At 37.7% G+C, this 19,336-nt stretch overlaps 1 protein-coding gene across 2 annotated transcripts in view; it reads right to left on the minus strand.

Annotated features, from left to right (window-relative positions):
• slc12a2 (solute carrier family 12 member 2) overlaps positions 1 to 19,336 on the minus strand; it is a 94,715-nt gene that overhangs the window by 73,737 nt on the left and 1,642 nt on the right. The window lies entirely within an intron of this gene.

Here is a 19,336-nt window from a genome sequence, read left to right on the forward strand (position 1 = left end):
GGCCCCGAAGAAAGTCTAATCTCCCTGTTGCAGGGACTGAAATTTCATGCCATCAGCAAATTGCATGATTGCCAAGGATACTACAGTACTGGCATCTGGAAATTCAGTGAACAAGCACTTTTCAAGTGTTATGTCTGTTGCAGATTCATTAATACAAAGTTTAATATGAACTTCAAGGTTTCCGAGTATAATTAGTTCATCACGGGAGATCTGCATTCAAAGAAAAAGATTTAAAAAAGTTTATTTAGAGTGATGCCATATACACATTTATTCAGAAGATCTCAAAGTAATTACTCTGATTCAAACCTAAAAAACATTAATTTCAAACAAGATCTTTATAAAATCCTACATTATTCTTGGATAAGAAAATGTTATATGAGATGGCTGGATTCTTTTCCCCAGATAGGGCTCCTTTCCCTAGCAACAAAACACCTCTTTGTTACTACTGGCTTAATCGTCAGTAAGTGCAGAGTCGCGGTCAAAACTGTAATTTAAAACAATTCAAAAGGAAAGTTTTCTGTAACACAAGTTTGTTTATTGGATGACACAAATTTTACTTACTCTCCGTGTAATACAGTTGGTAGGCCATTCAACCCCATGGATAAAATTCCTTTTTTACCATGTGAAATGAATAATGAATGCTTTCATAGTCATTTTTATAAGGCTCTTGTTATGATGCTGAAACCACTTTAACAGGGAAAACTTTCCACTGACAGAAACAGAGGGCACCCGTGGGAGCAATACTGCAATATAATCAATTGGCATGAAATTAAAATCATTTTGCATTTAGCACAACTTAATCCGAATACTAACTACGAAATGATCAATGAATAGGTAACCAAGGCTGGGTAAGCCAATGGAAAGGATCGTTTCATGATCACAATTTTCATAAGACTAGACTTCTGAGCTATATACTGTAACGTATTGAGAAGCATTCACTGGATTTACTTTTCTTGCAACATGATTCAAATAAATTTTACACTAAGCTGAAAACTTCAATATTGTTACAGCTTTCGGTGACTGGGGAGTGTGTCTTGGAGCTTAGGTGTTTATGACACCAGGCAGAACACACACTTCCAGCTTCAAAGCAGGTTCTTTGCCGAGATGTGGGGTGATCCCTGACCAAAATCAATTGCAAACTTTACCTTGGTGTACATAGGTAAATTCAAGTTGTGGGTTAAGGATGGTCAATGAGCAGTCCAGAAACACACCATATAACATCACATTAAGATCACAAAAAGGGAGAAAGGACAGGAGAGACCACAAGAAAGGACTCAGGAGGAGATGGAACTCGAAGCTTGAACTCGAACTCGAAACAAACCCTGACTGGAGGAAAATATTTCAACCTTGCTAGAAAGAACGTGCTACTCTGTTTTTAGGAAACTTGGGTTTCCTGGGTAAAAGATACCTCAGTTAGAGACGTCTTTCCTGCCTAGAGTGCATTTTTAGAATAGGGAGACAGGCTTCCATTTATTTTGTGGCACCTGGGTTTGAGATTTAACTGCAGGTTTTATATAGAAAGGCAGCTTATGCTTATGAGCCCATGCCTCCTCAGGCATTAAGAGTTTAATACTTAGTAGAAGTCTGAGAGTTTCTAGGTGATAAAGACATTAGGCCTCTGTCTGTAAATACTGTAAGTGAATTCTGGAGAAATCATGATTTTCAACATTTGTGTAACCCCCCATTTGTAACAATATTTTTGTCAAAGCAATTTAGATTTGCTCTCCTGAAGTTGCATATAAGTCGTTCTGCGTTAACTGAACCATTATTAGTGTTCACCTCGATCAGTATTTCATTGTTTAAAAAAAACTAAGACATGTTTACATAAACATCTTGTACATGCACTAGTTTCCTATTGTTCATTAGAAAACACAACATGCTATGGCCATAAGAGACAAAAATATTACTTTCTCTTCAGTTAAAAAGATCAAATAATTTCAACATCTTCTTTTCTGGCAGTCAAGACTGGCCACTATCACACAATCTTGTTCACACATCTTTGCCTTGTGGGTGTGCTTATCAGAGCTATGCAGAGTAAAGAGCAAAATGCCTGCTAGGTCTGTGTGAAACTGCTGTCTGGATAGTGCATACAGTAAATGATATTAGCTACAGTATAATCCATATTTTCAGTCCAGTGTACTGCAGTCAGTTGAAACTGCAATAATACCTGTAATACCATAGTACAAGTTACAGCGCAGGCTATACCCAGTCTCTTCCTGTATCTCACGCAATACAGCAATCTCTGAAGCTTCCACTTCACTTCCTGTCAGTGAGAACATCAACAAAGAACCACGTGGAATATCTTGTACCAGGCCGCTCGGCAGAGGTTGTACTTAAGGAAGTCATACTAGATCAGCTTTTTATAGCACAGTTCCGATTTGTAAAGGCCATACTTTCAAATTTTAAATGGAGCAGGAACATTTCACTCGTACACTGCTTCATAAACAATGCAGCTGCAGATTATACAACAAATACTGAAAAAAAACTTTTAAATTTGTCTATACCATTCTGTTATTGAACATAATTGCATGTCACATGTGGAAGCCCCAAACTATATTTTCCCCATTTCCCATCAAATAAATGACTAGACAAAAAAGATGCTCATATATAACAGCAAATATTTTTTATTTACAAAATTAGACATGCCATTTGTAGTCATGATAAGCAAGTGCCGTTTCCTTACACTAGGGAAGGCCAGTCCAGGTCCTGGAATACCAGTCTGTGGATTTAAATTCCAATCCAGCTAAACTGGACCCCTTCTAACAGTTTCTCCCAGATCCTCAAGTGCTCAAACTGAACTTAAAAACTTGAAGACACCACCCCTCTAGGGCCAGGATTGGACAGCCCTGTGTTCCACCTTACCAAATGTAAAACCCATTCACAATACACACAGTAAAAAAATAATATTGGACCAGTCTACTACAGTCAGTTTAAACAGTGCAAAAATGCTAGTGCAGACTACACCCAGTCTCTTTTAGGTGAATGCTTATCCAAAAGACACATACAAGTGTTTTTCTGTGAAACGCTAGCAATCCCTGATTCTAATTGCAAGCTTAGTAGATTTAAATTTACAAGCACAGTAGACATGATGCACTCTCCTAAAAGTGAGTTAAATACAGCAAAATGAAATTTACACTATTTCAGCAAATCCTTCTTTCAAGATAGAATCTCATACCAAAGTATAGATCAGATAAGAAAAAAAAAACTTAACCTCTTTGCAATCATAATTGTTCTTGTATTGTACAGTTAAAAACATGAAAACATTAAAAAACATAGGCACTGTTTTCCTATTAAAGGACACTAAAATACATGGTTCAAGCACAGTGGCAGACCCGATTGTTATGTGCTAGTCTGGGATGACTGAACAGGTGCTCCACAGCTTTCTTGAAGGGCTCAGACTATCATAGTGACACAAAGGGTTCAGCAATACAAAAAGAAATGTAAACACAGCTTTTATAAAGATATGGGCTTGACTTGTCTTGGCCTAATGTCCTGAAGCTTTAAAATAATTAAATATACACTAAATAAGAAAGAAACAGTTTCAGCAAATAATTATTTCATTAGACAGTATGCGACAAAAGACAAGGTAATCTACAGTTATCTATAGTACAAACAGTAGATTTGGGGGAAAAATATGTAAGCTGACTTAAATTAAAATGCTGCACAATAAGAAAAAAAAAACAATTACACTGCTATCTTTGCATGTAAGCCAGTTTTGTTGCCTTTTATAGTGAAATTGACATACGTCACCATACGTTTTGGTCTTTGGGCTGATGAAAAGACTTACTTGTACCTTGTAACACAGGGAGTAATCACAATAACAGGATTCAGAATTTATCCTTTTCAAACACACTTTGAAAGTCATAGAGACACTTTGGGCTAATCAAAGGCAAATACTATATTCAGAAACCAATATCTGACTAAATACAAAAAGTAAATCCATAATTCACACACGAGACATTTTTCTCATAGGAGAAATGTGGTCAATCTTAGTCCAAGTGTTCTGTTGTCATGACTGTATAGGAATATTTATTTCAAACTCAGATCACAATAATATTAACCTGTATCTGAAGTGTAAATACTTCTTTCTCTACTCTTATAGAGTATAGCACTCCTGCACAAGGGAAGCATCACTGCAATGACAAATTGCCATTATAAATTGCTTGTGAATTGCTTTGATTGCTCTGATTCCCCCATGCACTTACAAAGATGTGCTACTTTCTGCATGCAGACGTTCGGCCATGTGTATACTATCAGTTACATAGCCGTATCAAGGTTTCCTGCTCAGACAGTATGACAGTAGCTGCTTTATGCACTGCTGTATTGTAAAGGGACACAGAACCTAGACTGATAGCAAATACAGTACTGTCTGTGAATTGAAAAGACCTCAAGATATATTTTGTGATGGCCATGACACAAAATGGTTTCTTAACATTCAAGATGAGATATACGCCAGCAGCCATATCACCCTGCAACTCACAACTGGCAACCCACTGAAGCTCAGCAGGTGTGAGCCTAGTCAGTACCTGGATGAGAGACCTCCTAGGAAAAATTAAGGTTGCTGCTGGAAGAGGCGTTAGTGGGGCCAGCAGGGGGTGCTCACCCTGCGGCTCATGTGGGTCCTAATGCCCCAGTGTAGTGATGTGAACACTATACTGTAAACAGGGCCGTCCTTCCGATGAGACGTAAAACCGAGGTCCTGACTCCCTGTGGTCATTAAAAATCCCAAGGTGTTTCTCGAAAAGAGCAGGGGTGTACCCCAGCATCCTGGCCAAATTTCCCATCGCCCTTTATTAATCATGGCCTCCTAACAATCCCCCCTCTATAAATTGGCTTAATTACTCTGCTCTCCTCCCCACTGATCGCCACATTTTGCTGATGTGTGGTGAGCGTTCTGGCGCACTATGGCTGCTGTCGCATCATCCAGGTGGATGTTGCACATTGGTGGTGGTGGAGGGGAGTCCCCATTGCCTGTAAAGCGCTTTGAGTGGAGTGTCCAGAAAAGCACTATATAAATGTAAGCAATTATTATTATTCACACACACACACACACTACAGCAAATGCACGAAAATACCATAGGACTTGTTCTTTCTTGTGTTCTGTATTATTCTGGATAAGCTGTATTTAGAAAAGCGTTTAATGGAATTATTTCACAGTACTCTTATGACTATCCTTGAAATATGTAAGGCATGTTTAAAAACTACGTCAGTAAACTTTTCCCCAATTAGCAGCTTAATTATTTTCAGAAATCCTGCTATAGAAGAAGCATGAATACTTGTCCAACATGTTTGTTGTCCCGATTCTTCATGAGCTTCAGGGAATTTTGAAGTATATTCACGTGGCTATGTCTACAACTACAGCATACAAAATACACTTAAATGTTTTTACTAATGGAGAAACTAAATTAAAGGCCATGTGAATTCAATCACCAGCACACCATTACAAATCAAGGCACAGTACTGATATAACAAGATCTTTAAAAAGAGAACAGTATGTTCAGGTTCTTAGATTATCAGTTAATGTGTACACTACATGACCATATGTCTTCTAAACCACAGAATTTGGACTGGGTCACTTTGCTCTTTGAGGCAATTGCAGAAGCAAACTCGGAATAAAGAATGAAATTTCTATCTGACAAGAGAATCTTTACATCAGTTGCCAAGACATTTTCACAAAAATCATTAGCAACAACAACATTTAACCCCATAACTAGCAGCCAGTTTGAAGATGGAAAGTATTCACCCTACAGTGCAATGCATTCCATGTCTGCTCAACCAGGCATGTAATTGCACACAAATTAATCACAGCATGGTACAGAGGAGGTTCTCACTTAAAGAAAAACAGATTTCTTAACACTGCACTTCCTCTAATTTCAGGTTCCAGAATAAAAAAGCATATATCTGTAATATCTCTACATTTTTAAAAGATTGATCCCACAATGTGGTTTTGATGTCATCCTGTTATGCAGTCTGCCATTTGTAAACATCTCAACATTCTACTTTCTATGTGACAGCATAACCAGTTCTCACCAATGAAAGAGCTCAGCTGCTGAAGAAAAAACACCTTGGATGACCTGAACTGCATCCTGCTACAGAAGAGTGGCTTGCATATAAATCCAGAATCTCTGCAGTAACTAAAGATATTTAAGACGCGTGAATAAGTATGCCCACAAGTAAAGAGTAAAAAGCAGTTAAGATGATACAGACGAGGCCCATTTAGCCCCCTCCCTCAAAAATAAAAAACTTATGATGAGCCCTGGACTTTAACCTCCTCTGTTAAGATTTCAGAGGCAAAAACTCATTTATCTATGAAGCACAGTATATACATCATATGGGTTCCGCTACTGTAGATTGTCCCTAGTTCTTGGCTTAAAAGAAACAGTCCTGCTGTGACTTGACAGTAGAAACATTCTACCTCCATAAGCATCTTTATACTTCCACTCGAGGAAATGGAGAGACTCTAAATTCCAAAGCAAATTGTTCAACTCTTGATACAAATAGGTCACAGTCCCAAGTAGAATAATTTGTTCACAAGATGGGATGCTTTTCACTTACTCATATTTAAACATAAAAGCAATAGCTTCTCTTCTCAGCTGACATGAGTGTGAACTCAAAGTGAAAATATGAAACGTAAGTGACAAGATTTTTTATCATCTCACATGTTTCTAACATTTGCTTCATTTAAAAATAAAAAAAAGGAATGGCTAGTCAAAAGTCTGATGAAGCAAAACCTATCAACAATCCTTTATGAAATCCCTTCAATTCTACAATGGTGAGATTGTTCCTGCTGAGAAATAACTCTAATAACACTATCTTAGAAGAAGCAACTCGCTTTTAACAACCAGATGTTTTTTCAAATTTCAGAAGGAAATACATTCTGCATCCAGGTACTTGTTTTGCATTGTTAAATATTGCTCTGTTCCATGGCTAAACAGGTACCCTTCTTCTGGGACACAGTGCTCCTCCTTGCACGCATCTCACCCAGGCCATAGGGATGGGTGTCGTCATGGAGACAGGAGACAGACAGTGCCAGGAGACTGCACTGTGAACAGAAATGAAAACACCACCTGAACAATTCTGACAAGAAAAACACATTGCAAGGTGCACTGCACAATCATGCCAGCAAAACCCCACACATTCTACAAGCAAAAAAAAAGTGTTGTTTTTAACAAAAATGACAGCAGGTGAGTTGACAGGATGTTTTCAGGAACTGAAAAACGTCTATTTTGAGGGAGACAGGCTACTAATAAAGATAACCATGTACAGATTCTACACTGCAATACCATATAGATTCGACAGTACAATACCATGTAAAATATACTGTATCAGCAGTCCTGAGTATGGCTACTAAAAGGGGCTCCGATATCAAAAAACACTAAAGAAGAAAAACCAACAAAAGAAATATCCTACTTTACTAACATGAATAACACTAGAAAAGAGTGTACAGGATTACTAACTAAAAAACCTGTTTTCTTATTAAATAAAAACTCAAAGGTTGCCAAATTCTATCCACTTATCACAAATATTAAAAGTATAAAAAGTTCCAGCAACCCAGAACCTATTCCTGAAAGCCAGAGACATAGGGCACAAGGCATGTCTACACCCCTGATGGAAAGCCAGACCACTGCAAGAAACACAAAGGCACACAATAACTCAGCACACATCTCCGAGAGTGGGAGGAAACCTACAGGGAGGATATACAAACTCCACACAGAAAGCGGCTCAGACCCAAACAAACCTGGACCCAAGAGCTGTGAGGCAGCTGTAAAGGCAAAGGTGCACCGCACAACCAAAATAACAACTCTAAATTTGGAATTATGGATCAATTAAGTCAAAAATCAAACGTTCTCCACCCCCTGGTTTGAAAAGCTTCTAAAATGTTCCTCCACACTTGTTCTAACATCTAACTTGGTTTCAGTTTAAGGCAATAAAATGCATTCTGACTGAACCACTGACATTCCAAACCTGTTTGACAACACCCGCCAAAAAAGAAAGAGCAATTGCTCCATTCAATATTTATTTGCTCCAGAATAATCCATTGGTAATAACTCTATTGCATTTCATTTCAAATGCATGGAATATTTTATAAAATATTGCCAGAGAAAAAATAAACATGGAAACAAAGATGGTTTGTTTTAAATTTTAAAGGTTGCTATAACCAGCGAGTGCCACTTAAATACTTATGACCAGGCATTTTGATGTAGTAGAACTGGCAGTGTCTGTGATTGTTCTCACATGGAGCATGATGCGTCAGTCTTGGTGAGATGGCATGACTGGTGGTCTCCCAAATGGTCTGTCAATGGCGGAGCCAGGCTAGAAATTGCAGGCATTTAACAGTTTATATATCCTCTTCAGCTGTGCCCAATCAGATCTTTTACTAATGAGCAGATTTAGTATTCATGCGACTCAAGTGTATCGGTGTCAGCCATGTACTATCAATGTAAGTCATAAAATATAAGACCAAATGTATTTATACAAATGATAAAGTCCATAATTAAGCTTCCAAAAACATATACATAGTGATACAGTAAGTTTCTTCTAAACTATGTACTTTACCCTTCAATGTAGCCACTTTATGTGATGGAACAGAACAACGAATGAAGAAAGGAGGATTAATCTGCTGTACTGCATGTGTACAGAGTCTGCTGCACAAGTCAACATCCCATTCAGACTATCAAGCAAACACCACCTTTACTGTGACACAGAGCAACAGGAATAGTATCAGGGATGAATCATAATACTCCTTAATACTTTTATCACATAATTCCATGTTTAACATATTTACATGAAACTTTACAATTTGAATATCTGCTTATACGAAATTGGAGGATAGGCAAAACGTGTCATTACGGTATCTTAGTTTCTCCATAAGGGTGTGTTTTAGGAGCTGGGAGGGATCATAGCTGGCTTGTGCTTTGTTTCAGTATTTCTTTAAAAGGACAAGAAGAAAAAACAAAGAACAGATATTTCTTCTTTCTTGTTAATCAATGGTTTTAAAGACCAGTTTAAACATTGTTGAGTTCTTTTAAAAGCAAAACACATTTCTGCGACATGTTTGTAATGTCAGGCTATATTCAATCTTCTTTGCATATTTTTCTCACCATTACCTTTTTGTTGATTTACACTGTAAAACAATCATTCCAAAACAATCTGAAGTACGTCCAAACAATTTAAGTTTGGTTTTAGAATCCCCATAACTATTTAATTGCTTTAGTTAAATCACCTGACTAGCAAGTTTCTTGGAAACAGGTTTTTCCCCCAAACTTACCCAACAGCAGGAAGCTTTAGGTTGACTCAGACATTATAGCAAACTAACATCAAGGCAAATGTGATGTCTCGACAAGATTCTTTAAAGCACCTACAGATTTAATCATTACCATTCAGATTAGAATTAATTGTAATACAACCTATAATAATCAACAGCTGATACTCCGGCATAAGTGTAGGTTGTATACAAGAAATGTGATCTTGTGTCATTTTGTCTTCAGCTAAGTAGGCTAAAAGTATTCCGACACTGAAAATTCATTAGACAACAAACAAACTTCAAGTAACAGTTCAGTGTTCATTATTCAGTATTACACACAGTACATATGCGTATGATCAGTATATACAAATGCATTCAGAATGTAATATGTTTCATACAGCTGTTAACAAGAAAATTAACAGATAGATAAAAGCACCTACTGAATCTGAACTAAAGTGAACAGAACTTGATTTACAGTGAACTTCTATTAGATTTATTCAGAATTGTGTTGAACATTGACGATGGATCCACTTTAGTGCCTACGTGTCAATGTCTTTTTTTAATATCTGCCTACATGTAAAGTATGAAGAACCCTGATATACTACTTCAGTGCATTATATACTGTAGCATTAATTGCATAATTTAATTAAATCACAGCACTGGGATCTTGGTATCTGGTTGGAGTTTGTATGTACTCCCCATGTTCGCGTGGGTTTCGTCTGGGTGCTCAGGTTTCCTCCCACAGTCGAAGACATACTGGCAGGTTAATCGGGTTTTGGAAACATTGCCCTGGTGTAAGCCCCAAGATGGACTGGCATCCCACCCAGGGTGTACCCTCCAATATGACCTCTGCTTGCCGAGATAAATTCCGGCTCTGCCGAAACCCTGTATTGGATGAGGTGGTGAGAAAACAGATGGATACATATTTTGGATAATCGGACTTAACTGTGGTTCAATTAAGTGGAAAATATCCTAACAACTGGGAGATTTTACAACGAGGCAGCCCTTGCGAGACACGCATAGCTGTTAAGTCCTTTGAACTTCACAAAACAAACTACAATTTTCTCTCTATAAAAGCATTGTGAGCCACTGCTTATATTTTGAGTACGTAGGCAGGTAGCATACTGTATGTAATCCATTTCCACATCTGTGATGGTAAAAGATAATGCTGCCAACAAATGTAAATTTGAACATTGCTCTTAAAATAAGGCAAATATGGTTGTAGTACAAATGCACCAGTGTAAGAAGTAGTTCGCTGCTTTGAGTTATCACACTGGAAGCCTCAGTCTTGAAAATACAGTGGGGAGAGGCAAAAGGATGTCAGAGGTGTTGCAGTTCTGATACCACTGGGAAACTGAATCTCCTATTTTTTTGTTTAATATAACTTATTTATTAAATAGAAGATTATGTTCAAATTGCTATATGGAAAGGCAGGATAATTTGTTTTACTCGAAGCAGAAGATGATTTTTCAGTTGAAGGATTCATTTCAGATATTAACTGTGTCTTTAGAAAAACTAAAATACAATATAGGCCATTACAGTTCATACCTTAAGTTATGCGTCACTAGCACCCTCTGTCCCCTAAAGTTCATTACCAAACACCATCTCTTCACAAACGAGAATATTATGGCTTACGGCTATAGAAAACATGTTGAACACTGTTCTGCGAAAGGTTGAAAGTTAAGACTACGGCTCACCTCAAAGTCACCTTTTATTGAGTAATATGATTATGACCCTATAGCCTCAAAGAGCTTATCAGTCTTTGTCACACCTAAATCTATCTTGCTATTTGACATGATCCTGAGAATAACCATGTTAAATCAATACCTTGGGTCATCAAGAACTGCAAAATGACAAAACCAGCTACTGCAGAGAATGACCATTTGTCATGGTCAGAAAGTCTCAAACCATACAAAACTACATTAATCAGCTCCCACTGAACTTGAGGCAGGATTGTTCCCATTTTAAAGGCAAGGTTAAAAGCACACAAATAAGAAATGTAGGGTTGATTTTCAAGATACCCAAATAGAAGGATTAGCTATTTACAAAAGAACACATGTAAAAGTCATGACAGAAACATAACAAACGAAAAAAAGAACAGGACAACCATGTGACTTGGTAAAAACAAGAATAAAAGTTCAATTCCAAATTTTCAATAGAAACTAAAAAGTACCATAAAAGTATGGTCTTTGAGTGTCAAAAATATCACCAGTCAAAGAATCTCTAATGCATTTGGGCAACTGAGTTCCACAGAAATGGTATTATACCATTTTTGCACCAAAATTTGCCATGCTGCCAAGTAGGAAGTGATGATAGACTATCAGAATCTGCACTTACATAAAGTAGGAAATGAAGTGACCTACACTTTAATCAGTAAATCATGAATTACCTTAACAAAGGCTTTGCATCCTTTTCAATGGTTCTAGATCTCTTACAATGCCATGTCTCCGCTTAAAAAGCTCAACTGAGATTGTAGTGTTAATGAGCTGACACTGCCCATTCGAGAATATTAGTTAGGAACGAAACCGGAATTAGAAGTGAGTTTTGTTTAACACTGGTATGATAGCTGCAGACCTTACATTTACTGGTACAAAACCAGATATCGGGGACTCATTCATATATTCAAAAAGTAGAAAAGGAAAAGAGAAACTAGCTTGCTTTAAGTAGAAGCAAAGGAAAAAGGTCTTAAAGACAGGTAGTAGATTTCATTTCATCTACCAATTCAGTGTTACAGGCAGCAACCCCAGCAGCGAAATGAGGGATACTTGAGCTTCTGAAAGCAGGAGATTGCATAGTTATCATAACTGTAGGCGGCAAAGGCAGCAACTCGTTAATGGTAATCAGAACTGTATGAATTTAGAAAATCAGAATAACTAGCTGGTTTGAGTTTCCTTTTTACAGCAAAGAAAATAACTGGATTACTGCAATCCTTCTCATTAAGGCTAGAATAGGAGGATCTGGCTCTCTTAAGGGTACCCCTATAGGCATTCTGATGTTGCCCATAAGCTTGTAAAGGAACAGGTAGCCTATGTTCCTCAAGACATTGTGTCATTCGGTCTTCATAGAACATGGTTCACTGAAATCATCAAGAAATAAAATACATACATTAAACATAGAACAGTACCACTGAAAGATCTGGTACTTGAGCCACCAGTAACACCAGCAGAAGCTTGTGTTTGTGTTAAAACCAAGCATTTAAAGGATGTAACATTATGAACAGGAATTATACCCAAACCACCATCTAAGCTGTGATTACTTCTTATTCATCATCTATCCAACCAGAGTTATTTAATATAGCCATAACAGGTGGGAGTAACCTCATGCAACAAAAAACAGTCATTCAGAAGGTGTCATGTTTCAGTGAGACAAAATAATATCACAACACTGACCGCATTCACCACTATAGAAAAAAAAAGTATTTTATAAATATAAAACAAGCCAGCAGCCATGTCACCCTGCAATTGGCAACCCACTGAAGCTCAGCAGGTGTGAGCCTGGTCAGTACCTGGATGGGAGACCTCCTGGGAAAAACTAAGGTTGCTGCTGGAAGAGGTGTTGGTGGGGCCAGCAGGGGGCGCTCACCCTGCGGTCCATGTGGGTCCTAATGCCCCAGTATAGTGACGGGGACACTATAGGGTAAAACGAGCGCCGTCTTTCAGATGGGACGTAAAACAGAGGTCCTGACTCTCTGTGGTTATTAAAATTCCCAGGGTGTTTCTCGAAAAGAGTAGGGGTGTAACTCCAGCATCCTGGCCAAATTTCCCATGCCTCCTAATAATCGCCCTCTATGAATTGGCTACATTACTTTGTTCTCCTCCTCCCCCCAACTCCGATGGCAGGCGGTTGGAGTATTCTTGGTCGCAGTTAATGGCAACGTCAGCTCAAAGATTTGGTTCAAACCACCAAATGGAGACAGGCATGCCAACAATGCGGAATTAACACTAGGATGAGAGAGATAAATATAAAACACATTTCTAATATAAAAGAAAAAAACCGAAATGGGAATTTGTTAATCTTTCAGCTCTCAAATCTTAAGTATTTCTTAAAAGCTGCTTTTAGACATTTTCTTTTTTTCTTTCAGTTCCAAGTTAACGAAATTATAAACAAGAAAAATAAATAATGGTCAGGGCATCTAAGGTCAAAATGTTATGTGGGAATCATTTGTAAGTCTACAGGCCCACATAACCTCTTTGCTTATCTAGGCTAAGTTTGTCTCAAGGATATACTAAACAACAGTTTGAATGATTCTAATTTTAACAGAACAAATTACTCTTCGCAAATTATCAGCATGGAAAAATAAAATACCTCCTGCCCACAAGGTTGAAGGAAATTTTCTATGACCTTTATTAAAGTACCTGAAAGTCTTTGTTCTTATGACAAAAAAAAACAAATATAATCTGGATAACTGGTACTGCTAAATCAACTTTTATAGAATGCAACCTTCACAGATGTCTGGTTTGACTAAAGACATCACGGGTGCCCTGTTTCATTAAAAGGAAAATATTTTTAAGAGACAAAGCGGATGCACAGCAAAGATTGGGGAAACTGATTTGGTGTGAAAATGAAATCAAAGAAAAAAAGAAAATTACAATGTGCACCCAACTTAACCCTTACTGCCAGAAACTTCTCCAACAAAAATAAGCATAATGCTTTGATGATTATGCCTGTCATAAAAAACATTACCAAAAATTTCTGTGAACCAGTTATTAGTTTGCCATGCTCACAAACGGAGAGCAACAGCACAACATAACATTGTAAAATGTATTGGTAGCTCTGACTAATTAGTTTTATATCCTGGCCAAGCACCTCAAACGTACATTTATAAACTGTGACAAAAAAGTAGAAGGGATCAAAAAAGTTTTTTTAAATACACATTACAATTTATATTATAGCATTGGCTTCCTGCCAATGTACACTTCCTACCCGTGGTTGCAGTGACATATGACTTGAAAAGTACTGTCAGTGCCAGACTAGTCATTCAAAACAGGCCATTGTCTGAAGGAAATCAACGCGCCTTCTCCAAACAATGCCCTATTAATACCCAAAGGGATTAATGAGGGGCTCAGTTCTTCAGGATAGATTCTGAGAAGACTTTGATCACATGAGCATTGTTACAAGGTTTACGGACAGTGTTGGAAGTGAGGGAGATACATTTTCTAAAACGCAATTTAAAAGGATTTAAGTAAAAACAAAAATGATAGTCATGTACGCGTTCATAAATCCTTCATATTCAAGCCCCATGAAGATTTGTGGGCATAAAAGAAATCTTTATTGCTTATCACACAATACCAATAAACTTGACAATTTGTGTCCAGCCAGAAAGTTTAAATCAAAATTGTCATTTGTTGTTAATTTTGGACCAGTCAAAGACATCAGAACTATATGGAAACACCAACTTCACTGTAAGATGAAGTATCTTCCAGAAACAAAAAGCTTCCTGTGGTTGTTCCACCTACCTACGGTGTGATGATGCAATGAAAAAGTACACCCTCTTAAGATCTTAAGCTTTAACATATTTTGACATATTTGACCTTCACCTAGTCTTAATTTTGTGCGTTATTTGTCCAAGTAGATTAGCAAGAATTCAATATCTTCTTGTGAACAAGTACAGTACATCACTTGATTCTGCAACCAGTGGTGTAGCTTTAGCAGCAGAGCTGCTCAGCCTCTCAAATCAGCTGGGACTTGCATCCTTACAGAACTGCTTCAGTTCTGTGATGGTTGAAGGCTCTCGTGTACAGCTCTATTTAGTCTCTGCCACTGTACCTATGGGATTTAGGCCCGACCAAACGAGGTTACTTTTATCCATTAGGCCTTGGTGAGGAGGTACAATCTCTAAATAGGTTAAAGCATAGAATCTTAGGGGATGTACTTAGTTATTTACCACACAGAAATACACAATACACTGTTCTTACCCCCATCAAACTACATACTTAAAGAGCTTCCCTCCCAGATAATGTGGATACATACAAGGTGTGGACTTCATTGACAGACTACTGCACAGTACAGTTATTTTGGACAGATACAATACAACTAATGGGAGCAGTCATAAATCAGTGAACTATATTCTTGTCCAGCATTCAACATTCAGTAACATTAGCATGAAGATATTAATAATTCAGTTTATTCCACCATCTCCAATTGTTTGGTATAAAGTGAATAAACATGCTACATAAGGATTTTGGACTGGATGGTCAATATCGTGCAGCATATTTATTAATTTATTGAAAAAGAAAACTATATTTCTCCTTGATTGAAAATTAACATATTAAAAATATTACCATGTTATCTGAGAAATATGGATATTTTACCATTTTTTAAAAAATCAGTAAATAACTTTAACCGAGTCCTCTTTACTGCTATATATACTTGAAGGATTAATACAGGATAAAAAAGGTCCTTTTGAAAAATCTGGATACTACTTCTAGGGTATCAATGCAGTTGTATAGAATTAAGCAACTGCTCTCATTGTACTGGGACTATATGATTAGTTTAGATGATTCAAAATGATGAATTTCAATTTTATGCCAATACTGAAGGTAATACGATTTCACTTCCTAGACTAGACTATATCAGGTTCACACCAGCTGCTCTCTACAGCCGACGGGCTTAAAGTTTTGTTTAGCTGCTCAGTGTTGCTCAACTTTTTCCTCATCTCATCTCTTAAAAAAAGAGATTCCACTCCCGAGACTAAAAGGAGGTCTTTCTACTTTTAAGATAATATACAAGTTATTTTTAGCAATAAGAAGACTTCTTCCTCGTTCAAAAATGACCCTAATAGATCCAAAAGCCTTTTCCTGCATATTTTGCAGCTTCCTTTAGAAACTGTCCCTCATTTGTGAGAAAAGCTCAGTCCATTCAGTAAAACACCACCGATTAGGAAATATGTGAAATGAATGCTGAATTCCCCCATCATGTCATTCGTCTCTAACTTCAGTGAAAGTTCAGCCTCTTCCAATAGTTTAAGAGTCCCCACAAGCATGGTGTGGAGCATTTCTCGGAAGCTGCAACTCAAACAGTTAGCCTTTTACCAAGATGGACACTGAGAGCCTCTACCATATGTCAGACCACCACCACCACCATCCCATCAGGCAACTGCTGATCTGGATAGCCTTACTGTTGCAAAATGAGACAGTGCGCTTTAGTTTGAGGAAAAGGTCAGTTCACCAAACTCTCTGCTTATTAATTGAATTTGCTCGTTATTCTTGTGATGAAAAAACATTAAGGTGGTAATATGGCAAGCCTGAAGTAAAAAAAATACAGATGTCATTTAGCATCCCACCCATCCAGAAACTATATAATTATCTCATGATCTTTCAAGGTTAGAAGCTGTGATCCCGTTTGTGCCAAACAACTGCTGCTGTTCCTTTTTTGTGACGTTCCCCCCTGGATTCAGGTCCCTCCAAGGGAATAAGTGAACAAACAGAATTCATCTTTCTTAAAATACAAGAGATTTTATCTTCAGACCTTTGGAGCTATTACACCAGAAAGACATAAACCTTTGTCCATGCCCCCTCATTACAACCAGATGGGATAGGCGCAGATCCCTTTCAGACAAACTGGGCTTTACTATTTTAGTTTTGCAAGAACTGAAAACGAATGGCTGCCACATGCGACATTTTTATGAGGCAAGAACTTTCTTCAAAGTTTGACTTATCCTTCACTACACATTAGACCAGTCTTGTGTATCTTTTAATCTATGTAGCTAGTGTCTATATATACACACACTAAAGTTGCATAGATAGGTAAAAGGACAAATCTATACCAGAGCAACAGTGGCTCACGATTCTATTGATTTCTGTAGCATTAAGCAGCCTAGTCAGCGCATGGCTCTTTCCTGGAAGGGATGCTTGTACATTGCAGGGATTCCCACCCCCCCAGCAATGCTGGTCACCATTTATTCAGGTGGGAGGACTGGAGCAACTGGGCTTGCTCAAATTGCTACAATTGCTCAAATTGCTAAAATTCCTTGCTCAAGGTGCAACCCACTAGAATATGCTACCTCCTGCATACAGAGATTATATCAATACTCACTAGTGCGAGAACTGCTTTACTCAAATAAAATATAATAGGGTCTCCAAAAATAAGAAGACTTTCATCTTAGATCCACTTAAACGTCTTGCAGATACAATCACTATAAGGTAGGATATCAGTGATCTTAAACATAATATGCTGTCTATGGCTTCTATTATTGATCTTAGCAACAAGAATGAGGAAAAAAAAAAGTACCAAGGAGAGTAGTTTTTACAGAGTCTTGTTTTGAGGAAGCAGGTCACAAAGAAAGAAACATTTAATTCTTCAAACAGAAATAACACCTTAAGCTTAGAGGGCAGTTTGCAGTTTCCAAAAGTAAGAGTTAAGACCATGGAATTCTACACAAATAACCGGGCACAGGTGTTTACTGGAATGGCTGCATGAAGCTCACCCGTGGTCTGAGCTTCTAAAACGGGCATCAACCTGCTGTCGAGACGACTGTCCCACAAATGACATAGTGCACAGCTGTGTGAAAGAGCAGCTGTGCACAACATTGCGATAACCTTGAAAGCTCCCTCTTGGGAACAGCATATTTCCTCAGGAGCACCACACACTCAAGGGCTCAAAGACAAAACGGCTCCGGGAGTGTCTGAACATTGTCCTTCTGTGCTTTTCAACAGATCGGCCAAAAATATCTTGCTCAGCATGTTGGTGGAAAGGAAGGGTCAGCCTGCAATTCTGATTGAAGTCCTTTCGGAATAAACTACTGTACTGGTTTTTTTTACCCCAGTTTTCTAAACCTCCTGGCCAAAATGATTGTTTAACAGTGTTCACCAATCTATTCAAGGTCATATTCAGGAGCTAATCTTAGAGATGTTTAATTTACTTCAATCTCCGCGATCCTGTCACCACAATAGTAAAAAAGGATAACTCGGATTTGTGCATTTTTTCCACATTTTATAAGGATGAACTCAAGGGTAATGGAAGCCTGGAGGTAAACAAAGGCATCATAACATTCTAAAATTATTACATAATTGCATAGTAGTTACAAAGAAACCCTTGAGAATATTATACAGAAATGGCACTGATATAATACTCAGCTGCCAAAAGAGAAAAATATCAGTTACTGTCATTTACCATACCTAATTATTTAAAAAAAATGACATTCGATAATGCAGCATCTTACAATAGCCTGCATTCTTAAATTGCAATATAAGGGAACTGTAAATGAACCAGGGTAATTTTTTGGACCATCTGCAGGAGATTCTCACACACAGTACGTCAAACTGCTAGGCTCTGCTCACATCCTGTTTTCTCCCCATAGATTTCTGAAGGAAACGGAGCAGAAGGTGAATTCTAGGCAAGATGCTAGGGCAACAGACTAGAAACACTTTTTGTCCTGCATATTTGCCCTTCAGTTTTGATTTCTGCCAATGAAAGGAGTGATGGGCAATGAAGAGTGACACGTTTTGATTGTCCATTCACTGGCTTAATTGCTCCAAAAGCAAAACATGTCCACAGAGCACATGCGCTGCTTACTGAAGATGTCAAGAAGGAGAGGATTCACAGAACTCTGCCCTGTATGACAGTATTAATATAAACTGCAGGCCTACCATACACAAGAGAACAAAAATATTCCAAAAGACTAAAGTACATTTACTTCCTACTGTACGTTTTCCACAGACATGACATGAGATAAATCTATTACATTTTAATTGCAACTGGGTTTGTCAGAACTACGACATTTGGCCTTTCTCCCCTACTCCAGCTGTGGAAACTGACATAAGACTTTAAGACCTCCCGACAGCCAGGCAGGCAGGATTAACTGTATTGGCATAACATTTGTATGCTGTTTTATTACAGTCGTGTCTGTGGTAACATTACCAAGTTGTAATAAAGTATTTTTTAAAGAAAAGGTATAATATAAAGGTTGGTCAGTGCAATGAAGATCTGTTACTGGCAAATGCAAATTATACAGGAAATGATTTATAATATACGAACTATCGAATTTTGTTAATTACCGGCAGTACAGACACTAGCAGAAGCAAATCCACATTTTCAAAAATGATGTAATTGGAAATAATCATACAGTTGTTAATCAATATCATACATCTTACA

The sequence above is a fragment of the Lepisosteus oculatus genome, chromosome 3, assembly GCF_040954835.1.
Source record: "Lepisosteus oculatus isolate fLepOcu1 chromosome 3, fLepOcu1.hap2, whole genome shotgun sequence".
In the NCBI taxonomy this organism is placed as follows: Eukaryota; Metazoa; Chordata; class Actinopteri; order Semionotiformes; family Lepisosteidae; genus Lepisosteus; species Lepisosteus oculatus.